Source organism: Rhea pennata, chromosome 25, assembly GCF_028389875.1.
Source record: "Rhea pennata isolate bPtePen1 chromosome 25, bPtePen1.pri, whole genome shotgun sequence".
Lineage (NCBI taxonomy): Eukaryota > Metazoa > Chordata > Aves > Rheiformes > Rheidae > Rhea > Rhea pennata.
Genome location: NC_084687.1, coordinates 5,026,409 through 5,041,038, shown reverse-complemented (window position 1 = coordinate 5,041,038; position 14,630 = coordinate 5,026,409).

Genomic DNA, 14,630 nt, shown 5'->3' with positions numbered 1-14,630 from the left:
GCGGCTGCTTTCGGCCCTGCTCCCTGCGAGTGCCCCCCGCTTTCTGGGGCCCGCAGGCGAGGGCTGGCTGCTGCAGAGCGTCCCGCCGCGGCGGGCGAAGCGCGGGCGAGGAGGGCATCTGCGGGGAGAGGGGGCGGGAGGAGCACGCGCGCGCTCCAGCCCCCCCCCCCCCCCCCCCGAGCTCCGTTCACTCCTAGCACGCAACGCCTGGAGCTGTCGCGCTCCCTCCTTTCCAGCTCTGGAGAACTGCAGGGGGGGGGGGTTAGCAAGATCTACTTGTCGGGAACAACGGGGAAGCCACAACTTGCTTGAGCTGGAAGAGGAAGCCGGGGTTTGCTGGATTCGGGCTCGGTTTGCGTAGGCAGGCTGGGGCTCTCGTGCTTTTCTGCGCGGAGCTGTTTTCGTTTTAGTTTAACGCGGCAGCTGTGCAAAGCGCCCGGCGAGGGCTTGCTGCGCGGCAGCCGTCGCGGGGTGAGGTCCCTCCGGCCGTGCTACGCAGGGAATCAGGCTAGATGATCGCCGCGGCCGGTTATGGCCTTAATCTGTGAATCTACCAAAGCTCTTTAATAAAGATTCAAAGTCACCAACTTCTCAATTAAGGGATGAGACAGCTCTTGATCCATGTTTCTGGGTCAGCTGGAGAAAGGCTATTTAAGTCCTCGGCGATTGCTTTCCTTTGATGTTTCTAAAGGAGACACCCTTTGCATAAAAGCCTTGCTGGAGCCTCCTCTGCACCGCGTGGAGGTGGGAGAGGAGGTGCGCAGGGCTCGGGAGCCGGCGGTCCAGCCCTCGCCGCTCCTGGCTGAGCTCTGGCAAGTCTCCTCCTTGCCCCGCAAAGCCCCGGTGCTGCCTGCTGTGCAGGGCGCAGAGCAGCCTCCAGCCCGGCGGCAGCCTCGCCGCGACGGTGAGGACGGCTCTGCTCCGGCCGGGCTGCTGCCGCGCGCTCCCGTCGTGCCGCGGGGGGCCGGGGCGTGCGTTGCGCGGATCCGTGCCGTGGAGCGAGTCTTAGCAGTGCTGGAAGAGGGGAATTAGCGCGTTTCGGAGGCGCTCGAGCTCCTCTCGGTGCTTGCTTTGCAGCGGGGGCAGCTTGTGGCGGGTTTACGTGTCCCTCGCAGTGGCCTCTGACGGTGGCATATGGCGCTTTTGCCCTTAAGCGGGCTTCTCCCGTACGGATGCGGTGGAGTCTCCCAGCGTCACAGCTCTGCTCTGGATTTGGGCAGGGGGATCGTGGCCCCGAGTGCTCCGACCCTCCCGGGCTCGGCCTCGGCGCCAGCCCCGGGGTGGTCTGCGCCCGCGGCTCGAGGGGCCTTCTAACCTCTGTTTACCTCAACAAGAGCCGCCTGCATGGGTGTTAATTGCAGGAGCTGGCAAGGCACTAATTAGGGATAATGAGAGGGCTTCTGTGTGCGCCAGGCGTGCTGTCGCCAAACGCCCTGCTCGCTGCGGGCCGCTGGCCTCATGGCACCCCAGACGTGGGTGCTGCCTCCCTCCCCCCCTCCCTCCCTCCCCGCCTGCGCCCAGACCCTCTGCTCCAGCCCGGGGGGTTCCTCCCTGCCCGTGCCCCCGCTGCGCGGCGTTGCAAAGCAGCCCCTCGACGCTGCTCTTCTTAAAGATGATTTAAACCAGGGGAGTTTCTCTCTCCGCTGCTGAACGGCTCCGGCAGCCGGGCTGCTCCGAGCCCCTGCCTCCCTCCCGGTGTTACGCGGCTGGCAGGAGCCTTGGAGGGCCCCTCCACCGGGACCCTTTCTGCCCGTCCCTGCAGCCCCCCGGCCCTCCCCGGGATAAGCGTGGGGCCCGGAGCAGGTCCCTGGCCCCCGGGGCGGGGAGGCGGGATGCGGAGCGCCGCTGAGCCGCGGCGTGACCGTCCTGGCGGGCAGCGCGGGGGTGCCCGGAGGAGCCGGCCGGCGGCTCGTCCTCGGGGCTTGCTCAGCCCTCGGGGCTCTCTGCCCCGAGCGTCCGCTCCGCACGGGGCTCTCCCGTTCCCTCTTGCGCGTGCCTGCCGAGCCGCGAGAGGCTGTTGTTTCTCTCTTCCCGCCTGCAGTCGCCAGGGATTTGGAGGCAGCACTCCCCTCCGAGGCTTCATTATATAACAGCCGGCAGCAGCGGCGCAGCTGCTCTGACGGCACCGGCAGCTCGGTGCCGCCGCGGCCCGGAGCCCTCGCCGCGCTGGCCTCGGCCGGACGCCAAGCATCGAGGTAAGGGGCGCCCGGCCCGGGCGGGCTCATCGCCTCGGCGCTCGCAGCCCCGGGCTCGGCCAGGGGAGCAGGAGCGGCGGCGGCGCGGGCCTGCGCGCGGGGCCGTTTTCCAGGCGCAGCTGCGGCGGGGCAGGAGAGCCGCGCTGCTGACCCGGAGACCCGGGGAGGAATGCGCACTTGGGCAGGGCTCGGAGCTGGTGCCCGGCAGAACAGCCGAGACCAGTCTGGCAGCAAACGCCGGGACGGGGCGCGAGGACCCGCCGCCTCCCAACCCTGCTCTGCCGGTTCCGCTCCAGCCGGTGCAGCAGGCCCTGGCGCTCAGCTGCCTCTCGGGGCATCATGCTGCCGAGCGTCGCCCTGGCACGGGGCCTGGCTGGTGCCTGGGTCCATCCTGCTGCCATCTGCCCTGTGCTCTGCACGGGGGACGGTGCAGCGGGCGCTCTGCACGAGGATGGTGCAGCGGGTCTCCTGTGCTCTGCACGGGGGACGGTGCAGCGGGCGCTCTGCATGGGGGATGGTGCAGTGGGTGCTCTGCACAGGAACGGTGCAGCGGGTCTCCTGCGCTCCGCATGGGGATGATGCAGCGGTTGCAGGGGGCCCCCGTGGAGGGAGGACGGTGCTCGTGTGCCTGCAGTGCCGTGGCACAACATCCCAGGCAGCAAGAGAAAAAACAGCTTAAAAACTCCACCCCAGCGGCGTTGCCCCCACCAGCCTTGGGCTTCCCGGCCGGGCTCGGGGGGAGCCGCGGCGGGCAGGAGGCCTTGGCAGCAGCGCGCTCCCGCAGCCCCAGACGGCGGATGGGTGGCGCGGTGCACGTGATCTCATCGGCGGGGGCTAATTACAGCCCAGGGCGGGCTGGGTTCAAAGGGCTCTGCAGGCTCTGCCGGCGCAGGTGGCTCGCCGCGGTCTGCTCGCTCCTGCTCGCACGGCCCCATCCTCCCAGCCCAGCTCCTGCTGCAGGCCGCAGGCCGGAGCTGCTGGCAGCTCGTCCCAGTCTCACGCGCCGTCATCTCTGCACCTCCCTCCTGCCTCTCTGCTGTTAGCGGAGAGAAATTCAGCCCGGCGTTGCAGGGATTCGCTGCCTGTTGCCTGTAAAGCGGTTTAAAATCGTTGCGCGAGGGAGGATTTGGGAGCCCGGGCAGGGCTGCGTGCGTCCCCTGGTTGCAGGAGCTCCGGTGCTCGGGGCTCAGCCGGCTGCAGCACTCCCAGGGGAGCGTTCAAGCCTTCCCGGCCTCTCTGCCGGGTGAGTCACGGCTTGGGGCTGCCAGCGGACGCCCGAGCTGCCCTCGTCACCTCCCCGAGGTTCTCCCCGAGCGCCCCGGGGTTGGCAGTGCCGCGGCAGCCGGCCGAGCGCCGACGGGCGCAGCGGCACCCCGGAGTCACGGAGCGCGCCCCGGATCGCGGGGGGCGGCCCCGCGGGCTCCTCTGGCCCGCGGGCTCCTCTGGCCCGCGCCGGCGTGCTGCTCGCGGCCCCTCGTGCAGCGCGGCCTCCGTGTTCGCCGTGCGCCTGTGGGGACTGTTGTTGTTGCTGGCGGTTTTTTCTAAACGCGTGTTTTGCGAATGTGCAAATGCAGTGACCTTTCGCGGGGCTGCTCGGAGCTCCAGCGCTGGCTGCCGCCTGCTTCCCCGCTCGTCAGCGAGACGAGGGTTGCGAGAGCTACGTGCAAGCTCCGGGGCCTCCGGGCTCCAACACTCAGTTGCAATCCCTTGCGGGAGGCAGGGGGGCTCCTCGGGGCGCCGCAGGGCTCTGCGGGCTGGCCGGGCTGTTTGCACGAAGGAAGGCGCTCGCTTACGAGCCAGCTTTCCACGGGACGATCCCGTTCGTTTTGCAAAGGAGGAAGGCGAATCCCGCTCCCTGACCGCGGCGAAGGCAAACAGAAGGCAGTTTTCTGGCTGCTGGTTTCCGCGTCCGCCTCGCCAGCTGGTGCTGCGCTCCGAGGGGCTCCCCCCGCCTCCGCGCTCGCCGCTCCCCTCCGCGGCTGCCCCCGGCCGGCTCGGCCCCGGCGCCCGCGCTCGGCAGCCCGGGCCGAGGGGCGAGCGAGCGTCGCGGTGCGCGCGCGCCCGCTGTCTGGCACCCAGCCGTCCCGTTTCCTGATCGGCCTTTGGGTGTTACCCAGCGTAATTACCCTGTAATTGCTCTGTAATGAGAGAGCAATCCTGCGGCCGCCCTGCACTTGCAGGGTTTCCCTCGCCCGGGCTTCCTGCTTCCCTCTGCCCTGCGGGAGCCGTGCTCGGCCCCCCCCCTCCCGGCGCGGCCCCCGGCGCCCTCCCCGCGCCCACGGCTGCCCGCGCGCATCCCGGGAGCCGCACGGAGCGTCCCCGGACGGGGGGTTCGTGCCGGGGGCCCCGGCGGACCGTCACCGCTCCCGTTCTCGCCCTGCTGGCATCGGCTCCCTCTGCCTCCGGGGTTTCTTGGGAATTTCCTCCGACTCGCCCTCGCTTGTTTCTACTGGCAAAAATCACCCCGTTGACGTGGGTCCGGCTCGCCCGGCCCGTGGCCGGCTTGCTCCGCTCCCGCTGCTCCGGGCAGGGCGCCGCTCCGGGGCGGGAGGCTGCCGCCGCGGAGCCCGCGCAGCGCGGCCGGGCGGGTTGTGCCGCGGGGGGGGATGCCTGGTCCCGCTCGCCCGGCCTCTCTCTTCCCCGCGCCGCAGGGCCCTTTTCCTCCGCTCCCTTTTCAGCCCAGCTCGCCGGATGCCGCTCAGAGCGGAGTCGCCCCGCACCCGGAACGGAGAGTTCTCGTTATTTATAGCCGGGGGTGGGGATAGGCGCTCGAAGGCAAACGTGCCGGGGGAGGGAGGGGGCTGCTTTGCCTTTTCTTTTTTTTTTTCTTTTTTTTTCTTTTTCCCCCAATCCTCCTACTTTAAAGGCCGGGCTAGCGGGGGGCAGGCGGAGGGCGCCGACGCGCTTGCGGCTCCCAGGAGCACGAGCAGCCGGCCAGCGTGCCGGGGCACCACGCTGCTGGGTTGGAGAAGGAGGGAAAAGAGGCTTCGAGGGGTTTCAGGATGGGCCGGCTGCAAGGGACCGGGGGTCCCCGCGCCGCTTGTTAGCAGCGGGGACAGGCCGGTGCCTTGTGCTGGGAGCCCGGAGCGGCCCGGCGAGCTGGCCCGGCTTTTGGGGGGGCTCATTTTCCTCGGCAGCATCAGGATCCTCTTCGCGGTCGGCTGAGCAGCGGGCGCCAGCGACTCTGGTGTTTGTGGCGAGCCCAGCGCGCTGGATGGGGTTTGCTCTGCCGCTGCCTCCCGCTCCTCCCTCCCCTTCCCGAGGACTCTGCTGCCAGCTTTCCCGAGACAAATTGTTTGCTTTGGTGTGGTGTGTGTGTGCGTGTGTGTGGTTTGGTTTTGTTTTGTTTTTCCTTTTTCCTCTTCCTTGAATCTTATTTGGAAACAACAAGCAACTGTTAAGCACGCGAACGTAACGCACCTTGCAAAGCTCGCCGAAGCGCGAGGCCGCGCGAGAGCGGTGCCGGAGCCCGGCGCCCCGGGCGGCACCGAGCCGCAGCCGCCGTCCGGCGACCCCGCCGCTCCGGAGCCCGGCAGCCCTCGGCCTCGGCTCCAGAGGAAGGGCTGCCGATAGCGATATGGTTATCTCCCGCCCCGCGCACGGGGCTTATCGCCAGGCGGGCGATAAGGAGGGCCTTGGGGTGGGTGCCGGCTGCGCCCCGGCACCGCTGACGGCTCCTGCCTTGCCCAGCACCGGAGGGGGCAAATAACAGCGGTGCATCGAGCTGCCACTTCTCCCCCCTCGCCCTGCAAATCTCTCCCTGGAGGCGCTTGCCCGACCCTGGCCGGGTGCTGCAGGGAGGGAATGTGCCAGGCGCGGGGGGCATCGCTTGGGCGCCGGCGCGCTGCCCGTGCATCGCCCTGTGCCGAGCCGAGATCGGCCTTGGGCAGTGGGGTGGGGAGCGGGCTCGGCGCGCCGTGGGACTCCCCGCGGCCCCGACGGAGCCGGCGCGGCCCCTGGCACGAGCCGCCCGTTCCCGGCCCGGGGGCGATGCGGCAGCCCGCGGCGGATCAGCGCCCTGCGCGAGGCCCGCAGCCCCGGCCCATCTCCCTCCCTCCCGCGGTATGCGGCCACCCCGGTTTGGGGTGCTGGGCGAGCCCGGGGAGCTGGGAAAAGCAGGGGAGGTTTGCTGGCAGCGCGGCCGCTTTCCTAAGCGAGCTGCGCCCGGCCCGCCGCTCCGGGGAAGCGCTCCGACAGGGCTTTTCCCTGCTTTTCCAGGGTGGCCGGCGGCGGCTCGCGGGTGCCGAGAGCGGGAGCGCCAGCGGGTGCGGGGGCAGCTGCGAGCATGGGTGCCCCTGTCGCAGCACGGTGCCGCCTCCCTCCCGCCCGGTGCTCGTTTGCACGGTTAAAAAAAGAAAAACACACCGTGGGAAAATGCACCCAAAATTTCCCCACACTGCTGTTTTTAGCAGCTGGGCAGGCGGTGCCAGGCGCTGGCGCCGCGGGTCCCTGCCGCCGTCCCGAGGCACCGGGAGGCGAGCGCGGGGGCCCCCCGCAGCGCCCGCGCCGGCCGCGCAGCCAAAATGCACCACTTTCCTTCAAGCAGCGCGGCGCGAGGCGGCGCCCGGGGCGGCGGGGGCACGCGGCCGGCGGCGAGGCTCGAGGCTCGGCCGCGGCGGGCGGGCGGGCGGGCGCCAGGACGGGGCGCGGGCGGGAGTGGCGTGAGAGCCGGCGCGCGGGGGTGTGCGTGAGCTGCTGCTTATATACGCCGGAGCCAACCTGCGGTTTCAGATTTCAGCCCTCGCTTATCAGCCCTCCCGGCGGCTGGACGCGGCCCAGCTCGGAGGCGGCCGCCGCTTCCCCGCCGCTCCGCTCCCGCCCGGAGCCTCCCGGCCTCGGCAGCCCGGCCGCGGCGCCGGCGCCTGCGGAGCAGGTAAGTCCGGCTGTGCCCGGGGCCGGTGGCCCCCGTCCTCGCAGCCTGGCCGGGGCTCGGGGCGGGGGGGAGGGTTGTGGAAGAGCTTCCTGCCCGCCAGGCACAGGGATGCAGGCGAGGGGGGCTCGGAGCAGGCAGGATCCGGCTCTGGCAGAGCTGTTGCAGACTCAGCCCGGGCGCCGGGGCGACGTCTGCCAGCCTCTGCCCTGCGCCTGCCGTGCCCGGCGTCCCGCCGGCACGGTGCTCGGCCACACTCTCCCGGGGGTTAATCTGGAGAGAGATCCGGCGGTGTCACCTGCTTTATTCCGTTTACAGGGATGTTTTAAGAAACGCTTTTCTAAAGCAGTCCGCTGCTGCGCCTCCTCCCTGCCGTAGCGGAGACGCTGCAGCCGCTGCCTGCGTCGTGGGGTGCGCAGGCACCAGTCCGCGCGCTCAGAGGGCCACCCCGTCTCGCGGGGCTGCTCCACTCCTCCCGCCCCGCAGCCCGGAAAAGCCCCTTCCTCCCCCAGTCCCTCCGGCAGACCAGAGCTGGGAGGGGACGCACCGGCAGCCCCTTGCCCGTGCCGGAGGATGCTCGTCCCGGCTCCGGGCGGCGGCGCGGGCTGGGGGAAGCGATGCTTCGCACCGGTGCCCGCGTCGTTCTGCCGTGCTCGCGGCCGCCAGGAGGGTTTAGGATCCCATCTCTGAGCGCGGCAGCGAATCTGCTTCCAGGGTGGTGGCGGCGTGTTGCATCCGGGAGCAGGGGCCGGACCCGGCGCCACGTCCCTGCTCCGACCACCGGCAGCACGGGGAGAAGGCGGGCAGCATCCACCGCCCGCCGCAGGGCCCTCCCGGCTCCGTCCGGCCCCGGCGGCGCCGCGCTCTCCCGGCGCTGCAGCGCTCGCAGCGTGCTCCGGCGGTGACGGGCGAGGAGGCGGTTCCCGGGTCGCAGCGCAGCGCTCGGCCCCCGTGCCGCGGCTGCCTTTTCTCCCCCTCACTGGTTCCAAAGGGATTCGGGGTTGGTGATCTTGCTCCTCTGTCCATACCCTTGCTTCCCGGGGACTTCTGGGCTGGCATCGGCCAAATTCGGCTGGGGGACCGTGGCCTCCACTTATTACGTTCCCGTAAGTTTTCTGAAGGATGGACGGCCGGGCAGGAGCTGTGGCGTTAGGCAGCAGCAAAGCAGCGCAGGGGAGGAGGCTCGAACGTCCCGCCGGTGTTTTCCTGCGGTTTTTACTTCTTTACGAGACAGCGGAGAATCCACTGCTGATTGGTCTCCATACGGAAGCAGGCGCTGGCACCCGGCGCTGCGGGCCCGGGAGCGCGGCGAGGGCCCGCCGGAGCGGCTCCCGGCTCTCCAGGGTGCCTGGTGAAGGGAGCTCCCAGCCTGCCGCCGCTCGGCCGCGCGTATCGGCCCCGTCCCGGGGGGCCGAGTGCGTGGGGGGAGCCCGGCGCCCACCTCCCACCGCGGCGGAGGGAGGGCTGGAGTTGCGTTCAGTCACTTGGTGTTGGGGAGAAAGGGAAACTGGCAGCGGGCTCGCTTGCAACTGGGGTTTCTGGGAAGTGGAAACCTGGCTTGTTTTCAGCCTGGAACAGCCCCGATTTCCAATTGGAAACATCCCACAACAAATAAACTTCCTTCGGGGGAAGATCTCGTGCTGCAGAGCTGACGCCGTGCTACGAAGCTCACCGTGAGGTTTCCGCAGCGCTGCGGAGGGGCTGCGGGGGCGATGGGCAGAGCGCTGGTGGGTGGCGCAGGAGCACGGCGCCGCCGTGCCGGCCTCGCGCGGGCTTTGCGCCTTCCTGGGGAACCGGGAGGGTCCGGCGCAAAGCGTTTGCATCTCCCTTGCCGACCCCCGGCAAAGCCCTGGCGTCCCCGGCTGCGGGACCGGCCCTCGCTCGCTCGGCTGCTGCCAGCGGGGAGCGCGACGGAGGCCGCGCCTGGGAGACGGGAACGTGCCGGTGATTCACCGGGAAGCCGTGCGCGGCTGCTCCGGCCACGGCCCTGCGACACCAGGGCATGGTGGGCTGGAGACGGCAACAAAACTCGGGCCCGACCCAGCCGGCCTCCCCGTCGGAGGGCAACCCGGTCACGCCGACGCAGGGAGCAAACTGCTGAGCTGCTCCCGGCGCCGGACTGCGTGGTCTGAGCTCCGGGCTGTCCCGCTGCCGAGGCCTGGGGAGACGGCAGCCAGGGCGCTGGGTCTCACGGAGGAGAGCCGGGACGACGGCAGGGAAAACCTCTGCAAAGGCGGCCGCGCCGCCGTCTGCGCCCGGGGGCTGGCGTCTGTTTGGTTTGCTCGGAGATCTGTTTGCTTAGAAGCAAGCCTCCGTGTTCGGGGGACCTTTGGTTCCTGCTGTGTTTGCGCACGGGGGCCGGCGGCACTCGCACCTGCCCCGGCCGCCCGGGGGGGCCGCAGACGCCCGGGGCGCCCGCCAGAGCGGGGCGCCGATCCGCGGGCACCGCGCTCGGCCCGCGCCGGCGGCAGCTCCCGGCCCCTGCCGTGGCCGGGGGCTCGCGCCGTCCGTGGGGCGGCTCGGTGCAGGGCGCTGGCACGGCCGCCCCGCCGCACGCTTGCGTCGCCGCTCGGTTGCAAGCTGCTCCGAGGCCGGCGAAGGTGCGGGATCAGAGCTAAAACCGGAGAGTTTGCCCATACGCCACCATCGCGCCCATGCGAGCGTAAAGGGAAGCAGGGCAGGGTGGCAGCCAGGGCACGGAGCTCGCGCCGCTGGAGAGGCGGCAGGCTGCGGGCGCCGGTGAGCAGTGCCAGCAGCGCAGGGACCCCGGCTCGGGCGCCGCTGCAGCCGGGGCTCTCTGCAGCCGCCCGGAGGTGCCTCGCTGGCCTCCGCCGCGCGCAGGGCTCCCCGCAGCGCCCCAGCGCCGGGAACGCCAGGAATGCGCTGAATGTGTCGGGGCTTGACTGCGGGAGGTCTGGTGCCGGCGGCCGGTGAGTCACTCGGAGGGCTGCGGTGCGCCGAGCCCGCCAGCGGCAGAGGGGGCCGAGCTGCGGTGCCCGAGGCCGTCGCGCGCCCAGGCCGGCGCGGGAGGCGCCACCGGACGCGGCAAAGCTCGGACGGGGACACGGGGCAGCGCCGCGGCGGGGGCCGAGCCGCCGGCGGCGCCGGGCTAGCAAGCAGCCTGCTGCCTCCGCGGCCTCCAGCGCCCCGGGGCTGCGTGCGCGCTTGCTAATGCACTTAAGTGCTTTAGCTAGTGGGAGATCCGGCGGGGAGCGGCAGAGACGAGCGAGCCCCGGCGGCGGCGGCCGCGGGGACCGGTAAAGCCGATGGCCGTGGCCCGGTGCGACGGGGCCGCGCGCAGCACGGCGAGGCCGTCTCGGGCCCTGCACCTGCCGGGGTGTGCAGCTCGCTGCCCCCGTCTTTCGGTGGCCGTTCGATGGCTCTCCCTCTTGATTGAAACCATCCGCGCGGCAGCCCGGCGCTCGCCAGCCCGCTTGCGCGGGGTGCTGCCATGCGGATGTTTGTCCAGGGCTACTCTCCAGGCACCCAGGGCTGTGGCCGGGGGGTTGCTGGGGGAGGCGAAATTCCCTGGCTGTTGGTGTGCGAGTCCCACCATCCCGTGGCACGGCCGGGGCTGCCTGCCGGCACGCGGGGGCTCGGCACCGCCGGCTACGCTGGGGGCTGCGCTCCCGCCGTTCCCCCTCCCGGGAAGTCTGGGGGCAGGGAATATTCCTGCCTGCCGCGCCAGGCCCGAGGGATTAACCGTGCCGCTAATAAGCCGGCAGGCGCTTACTGCAGAGGCGACGGCGTTTGTTAGCGGTGCCAAGCCGGCGGCGGGTGCGGGAGGCTGGCGCAGGGCGCGCTGCCCGCGCAGGGATGCAGGCGCTGGAGCCGGGGCGGCCGCCCCATGCGCGGGCGCCGAGCGCCGCGGACGGGCTGTAGGCACGCTCGGATAGAGTTACAGCCGTTGCCGTTCCTTGGAAGCGCTGCACGCGGAGAGCTCCGGGGACCCGAAGGATGATCTAATCGGTCTCGTCCGGCCCTGGCTGCCGCGAGCGCGCGGGGACGGGGGCGGCACATCACGCTCCGGAGCGCGCGGCGGGGGCTCCGCTCCCCGGCCCGTCCGCTGCCTCCTTAGCGCCGGAGCTGCTGCTGCAGAGGCAGGATAGGACCCGGGGAGGTGCCGGCGGGGGGACGGCTTGGGGCGTGCGAGACGCCGCTCAGTCACCCCCCGAAGCCCGCCGTGCCACTGCCGGGGGTCGGGGACGAGGGCAGGGCGCTGCTCACCGCGGCCCCGCACGCCGGACGCCTCGCGGAGACCCCGTCGGGGCTGTGCGCGGGGCTCTGGGGATCCTGGTTTGGAGCCCGCCGGGACCAGTCTGCGCGGCAGCCGAGCCGGCGCTCCGCCGCGAGCCGCCCGCCCCGCGCACCCCGGCTCCTCTGCCGTGCGGCAGCGCCGAGCGCTTCCCACGGCCTTTACCGGGGCTGGCGAGCAGGCGCGCGCGCCTCGGCCGCCTTCCTGCGCTGGTGCCGAGGGGGTTAAGCCCTGCCGGCGGCCGCGGTGGCGGTTAATGATTGATAGCAGCCACCGGCTCTGGAGGAAATCATCATCCCGCCCGGGCGGCTGCGGCGAGGGAGCCGGCGGGCGGCACGGAGCGAGGGCGCCTGCCGCGGCACCGGTGAGCGGGCGCTGCCGTGGCGGGGGCACGCACCGCGCGGCTGCCCGGCGCCGAGAGCGGCGGGGCGGGGAAGAGGCCGGCGGGCGCGCGGCGGCCGGGGTGCTGCCGGCTCTATCGCCGGCGGTGTTTCGAGCAGGTGCCGAGGCCTCGTCTCGAGGGGATTTCCCAGCGCAGCTCCCTGGATCCGCCGCTTCCGGCCTCGGCGGGCTGCAGCTGCTCCGGTGCGCCTTGCTGTCTCGCACGGGCGATTGCTCACGACAGGTATTTCCGCGCGCTGGAAGCGGCTTCGCTAAGGCGCTTAGGGGGAGGTGTAAATCCTCCAGGTCTGGGTCTGGCTTGCAGCGCCCGGGAGCTGGTCCAGAGCCGCCTTCGGCGGAGGCGGCGCCGGAGGCCGCACGGCTCCTCCAGGGACGGGCACGGCGGCCGCGGCCCCCCTGAGCCCCTCCAGCCGCAGAGCCGGAGCTGCGACGGAGCCAGGGTTGCCAGGGAGATAAAACATAAACACCCAGTGCTTTTTCCCCGACTCCTTTTCCCTCCGTCCGGGAGCCGGGAAAGGGCTGGCTCATCCGTGCCGCGGGGCGACGCGCCTCTGCCGGGAGCCGCTTTGTTCTCCGGGAATCCCCGGCCTTCCCGGATGCTCCCGGCACGGCCCGGACCCCAGCGGGGCGGCGGGGGACGCCGGCCGGGGGAGGCAGCCCCCCTCGCCACCACCACCGCTGCTGCGGATGCGGATGCTCCCGCTCCGCCTCTCCCGCTCCCGAAACCCCTCCAGCGCTCCCGCCGACGGCGCCGGCCGATGATTTCCAGCGGCTGACAGCTCGCAGAGGGGCGAACGGGCGGCGGATGATCAACCCGGGCGCTCCCCGCCCGGCACAGCAGCCGCAGCAGCCTGCGCGCGCCCCGGCCCCTCTCGGTTAGCGCGCGCGGTGGGTCTGCCCCTCCGGCCGCCGCCCCGCTCCCGCAGCGCCGCGAACGCTCGCTCGGCTGGATGGCAGCGTTCGGATCAGGAGATGGATTCGGTTACGGAGGAGGAACGGCTGCCCGTGCCCGCCGTGCTTGCAGCTGAGCGTGCCGGGCCGGGAGCCGGCCGGCGGGCAGCCAGCCCGGCGCTCGCGGGAAGCCCCCGCAGCGGCTCTGCACCAGGCGCCGGTTTGCTGGTGCCCCCGAGGCGCTTTCTTCCCGGGGGGGGGGCCGATCTCGCCGCAAAGCTGGCGGGCGCCAGGCGGTTCCCGGCCTGCCGGTCACGGTGCACGGCGAGCGCTGCCGCGCCGTGCACGCAGCCCCGGCTCGGCTGCAAGCCTGCGGGCCGGCCCGGCGCCGGGGCAGCGGCTCCGGCCTTTCCTTCCCATCCTCGCCTTTGAGCCTCTTCTCCCCCAGTCCTGTCTCCTTTTCTCCCTTTTCCCGATGTGCTTTTCAGGCCAGGGGAGTTTAGAAACGCTGAGAGCAGCAGTTCCCAAACTTCTCCGCTGTCAGCGTTGCTCCTGGCCTGCAGCTCCCGGCTCTTCCCTTTGTTCAGCTGAATTCCTGTCGGCTTGCGCTGCCTCTCCTCCCACGGGGTTGCGACCTGGCTTTTGGCTAGGAAGCTCGGGCTGGGGCGCGGGAAGCCCCGGAGTCCGGCTCGGCCCTGCCAAGGAGGCAGCGAGCGCCCAAATCTTTTTTTTTTTTTTTCCCACCCGGATTGGCCGAGGGGGGTGGAAGTAGCTGCAGTGACGGAGCTCGCCGGCTCCTCTCCCGCGGCTCGCGCTAGGCGCTGCGGCTGCCTGCGGCCCGGGGCCGCCCTTCCCGCAGGGCCGAGCGCGCCGCGGGCAGCTGCTTCCCGGCAGAGAGGGGCGTCCCCGCGCCCCAGCCCGGCCCGCGCGGGCGGCCGAGGGGGAGCGGCGAGGAAGGGGCTAGAAAAACGGGGTGGTGCGACCCCCGGCCGGGCAGCACCTCTCCGTCTCTCCCTTTGGCGGCGGCTCCCACCGGCCGGCGGGTCGGAGGCCCGACGCCCCGGGGATGGCCGCATCCTGCCCAGCTAGGGGCCGAGCGCGGCTGTGCAGCCCGGCACCGCCCTGGGAGCCGGTGGGAGGCAGGCGGATGGGGCAAGGGCTGGAGAGGAGCGCGGAGCCGTGGAGCCACGGCGGGGGAGAGGGAAGGGCTGCAAACATCCCCGGGGACAAACCCGCGCCTGCGGGGAGGCGGAGGCTGGTGCACAACAACCACCCACCCCTGGGAAATCGCTTCCTCCTTTCCACCTGCTCCTTCCCAGCCTCCTCCGTTAACTCTTTCGCTCTCCCAGCTGCGGCTGAGAGCGGCTATAACACATTTACCCGTGACCTTTGCTGGCTGCAAAGGGCAGCAGTGAGCGGGGGGCTCCTCTGTGTGTCGTGGGGAGGGGGCCGCCGCGGTGCAGCAGCGAGGCATGGGGCCTGCTCCCGTGGCACCGGATGCCCGCAGGGCTCTTGGGGAGGTGGCACTTGCTGGCACAGAGCAGTTTTCCTTCCTGCTCGCAGCCAGCTTCGATTTTGGGGGAGCGGGGAAGGAAGCGGCAGCAAGTGCAAGCTTTGTGCGTGAGATGCGGTTATTCCCTGCTCTTGCTCCCTGCCTTGACGCTTCAGGGGGTTTTCTTAGATGTTTGCCCCAAGGCAAAGCACCGGCTCCTCCTGCCCGCTGCTCTCCCGGGAAGTCCAGAAGACCCCCCCACCCTCCACCCCGGGGGCTGGTGTGCAGCCCCACGGTGCGTCTGCTCGATCCGCTGCGGAGGAGGCCGGGTCCGGGCCCAGCCCGCATGCCCGACGGCTGGGAAGCAGCCCAGCTGGCGCCCGCTCCGCACCGGCAAAGCTGGGGTGAAGCTGTGTGCAAACGCTCCTAAAGCATCCCCCGAGCTTGCGTCTGGCCGGTGCCGTTGGAGCCGGACGGGGCGATTGGGGCGGGAGGTGAAACCCCCGCACGGGGTGTGTGTTGGGG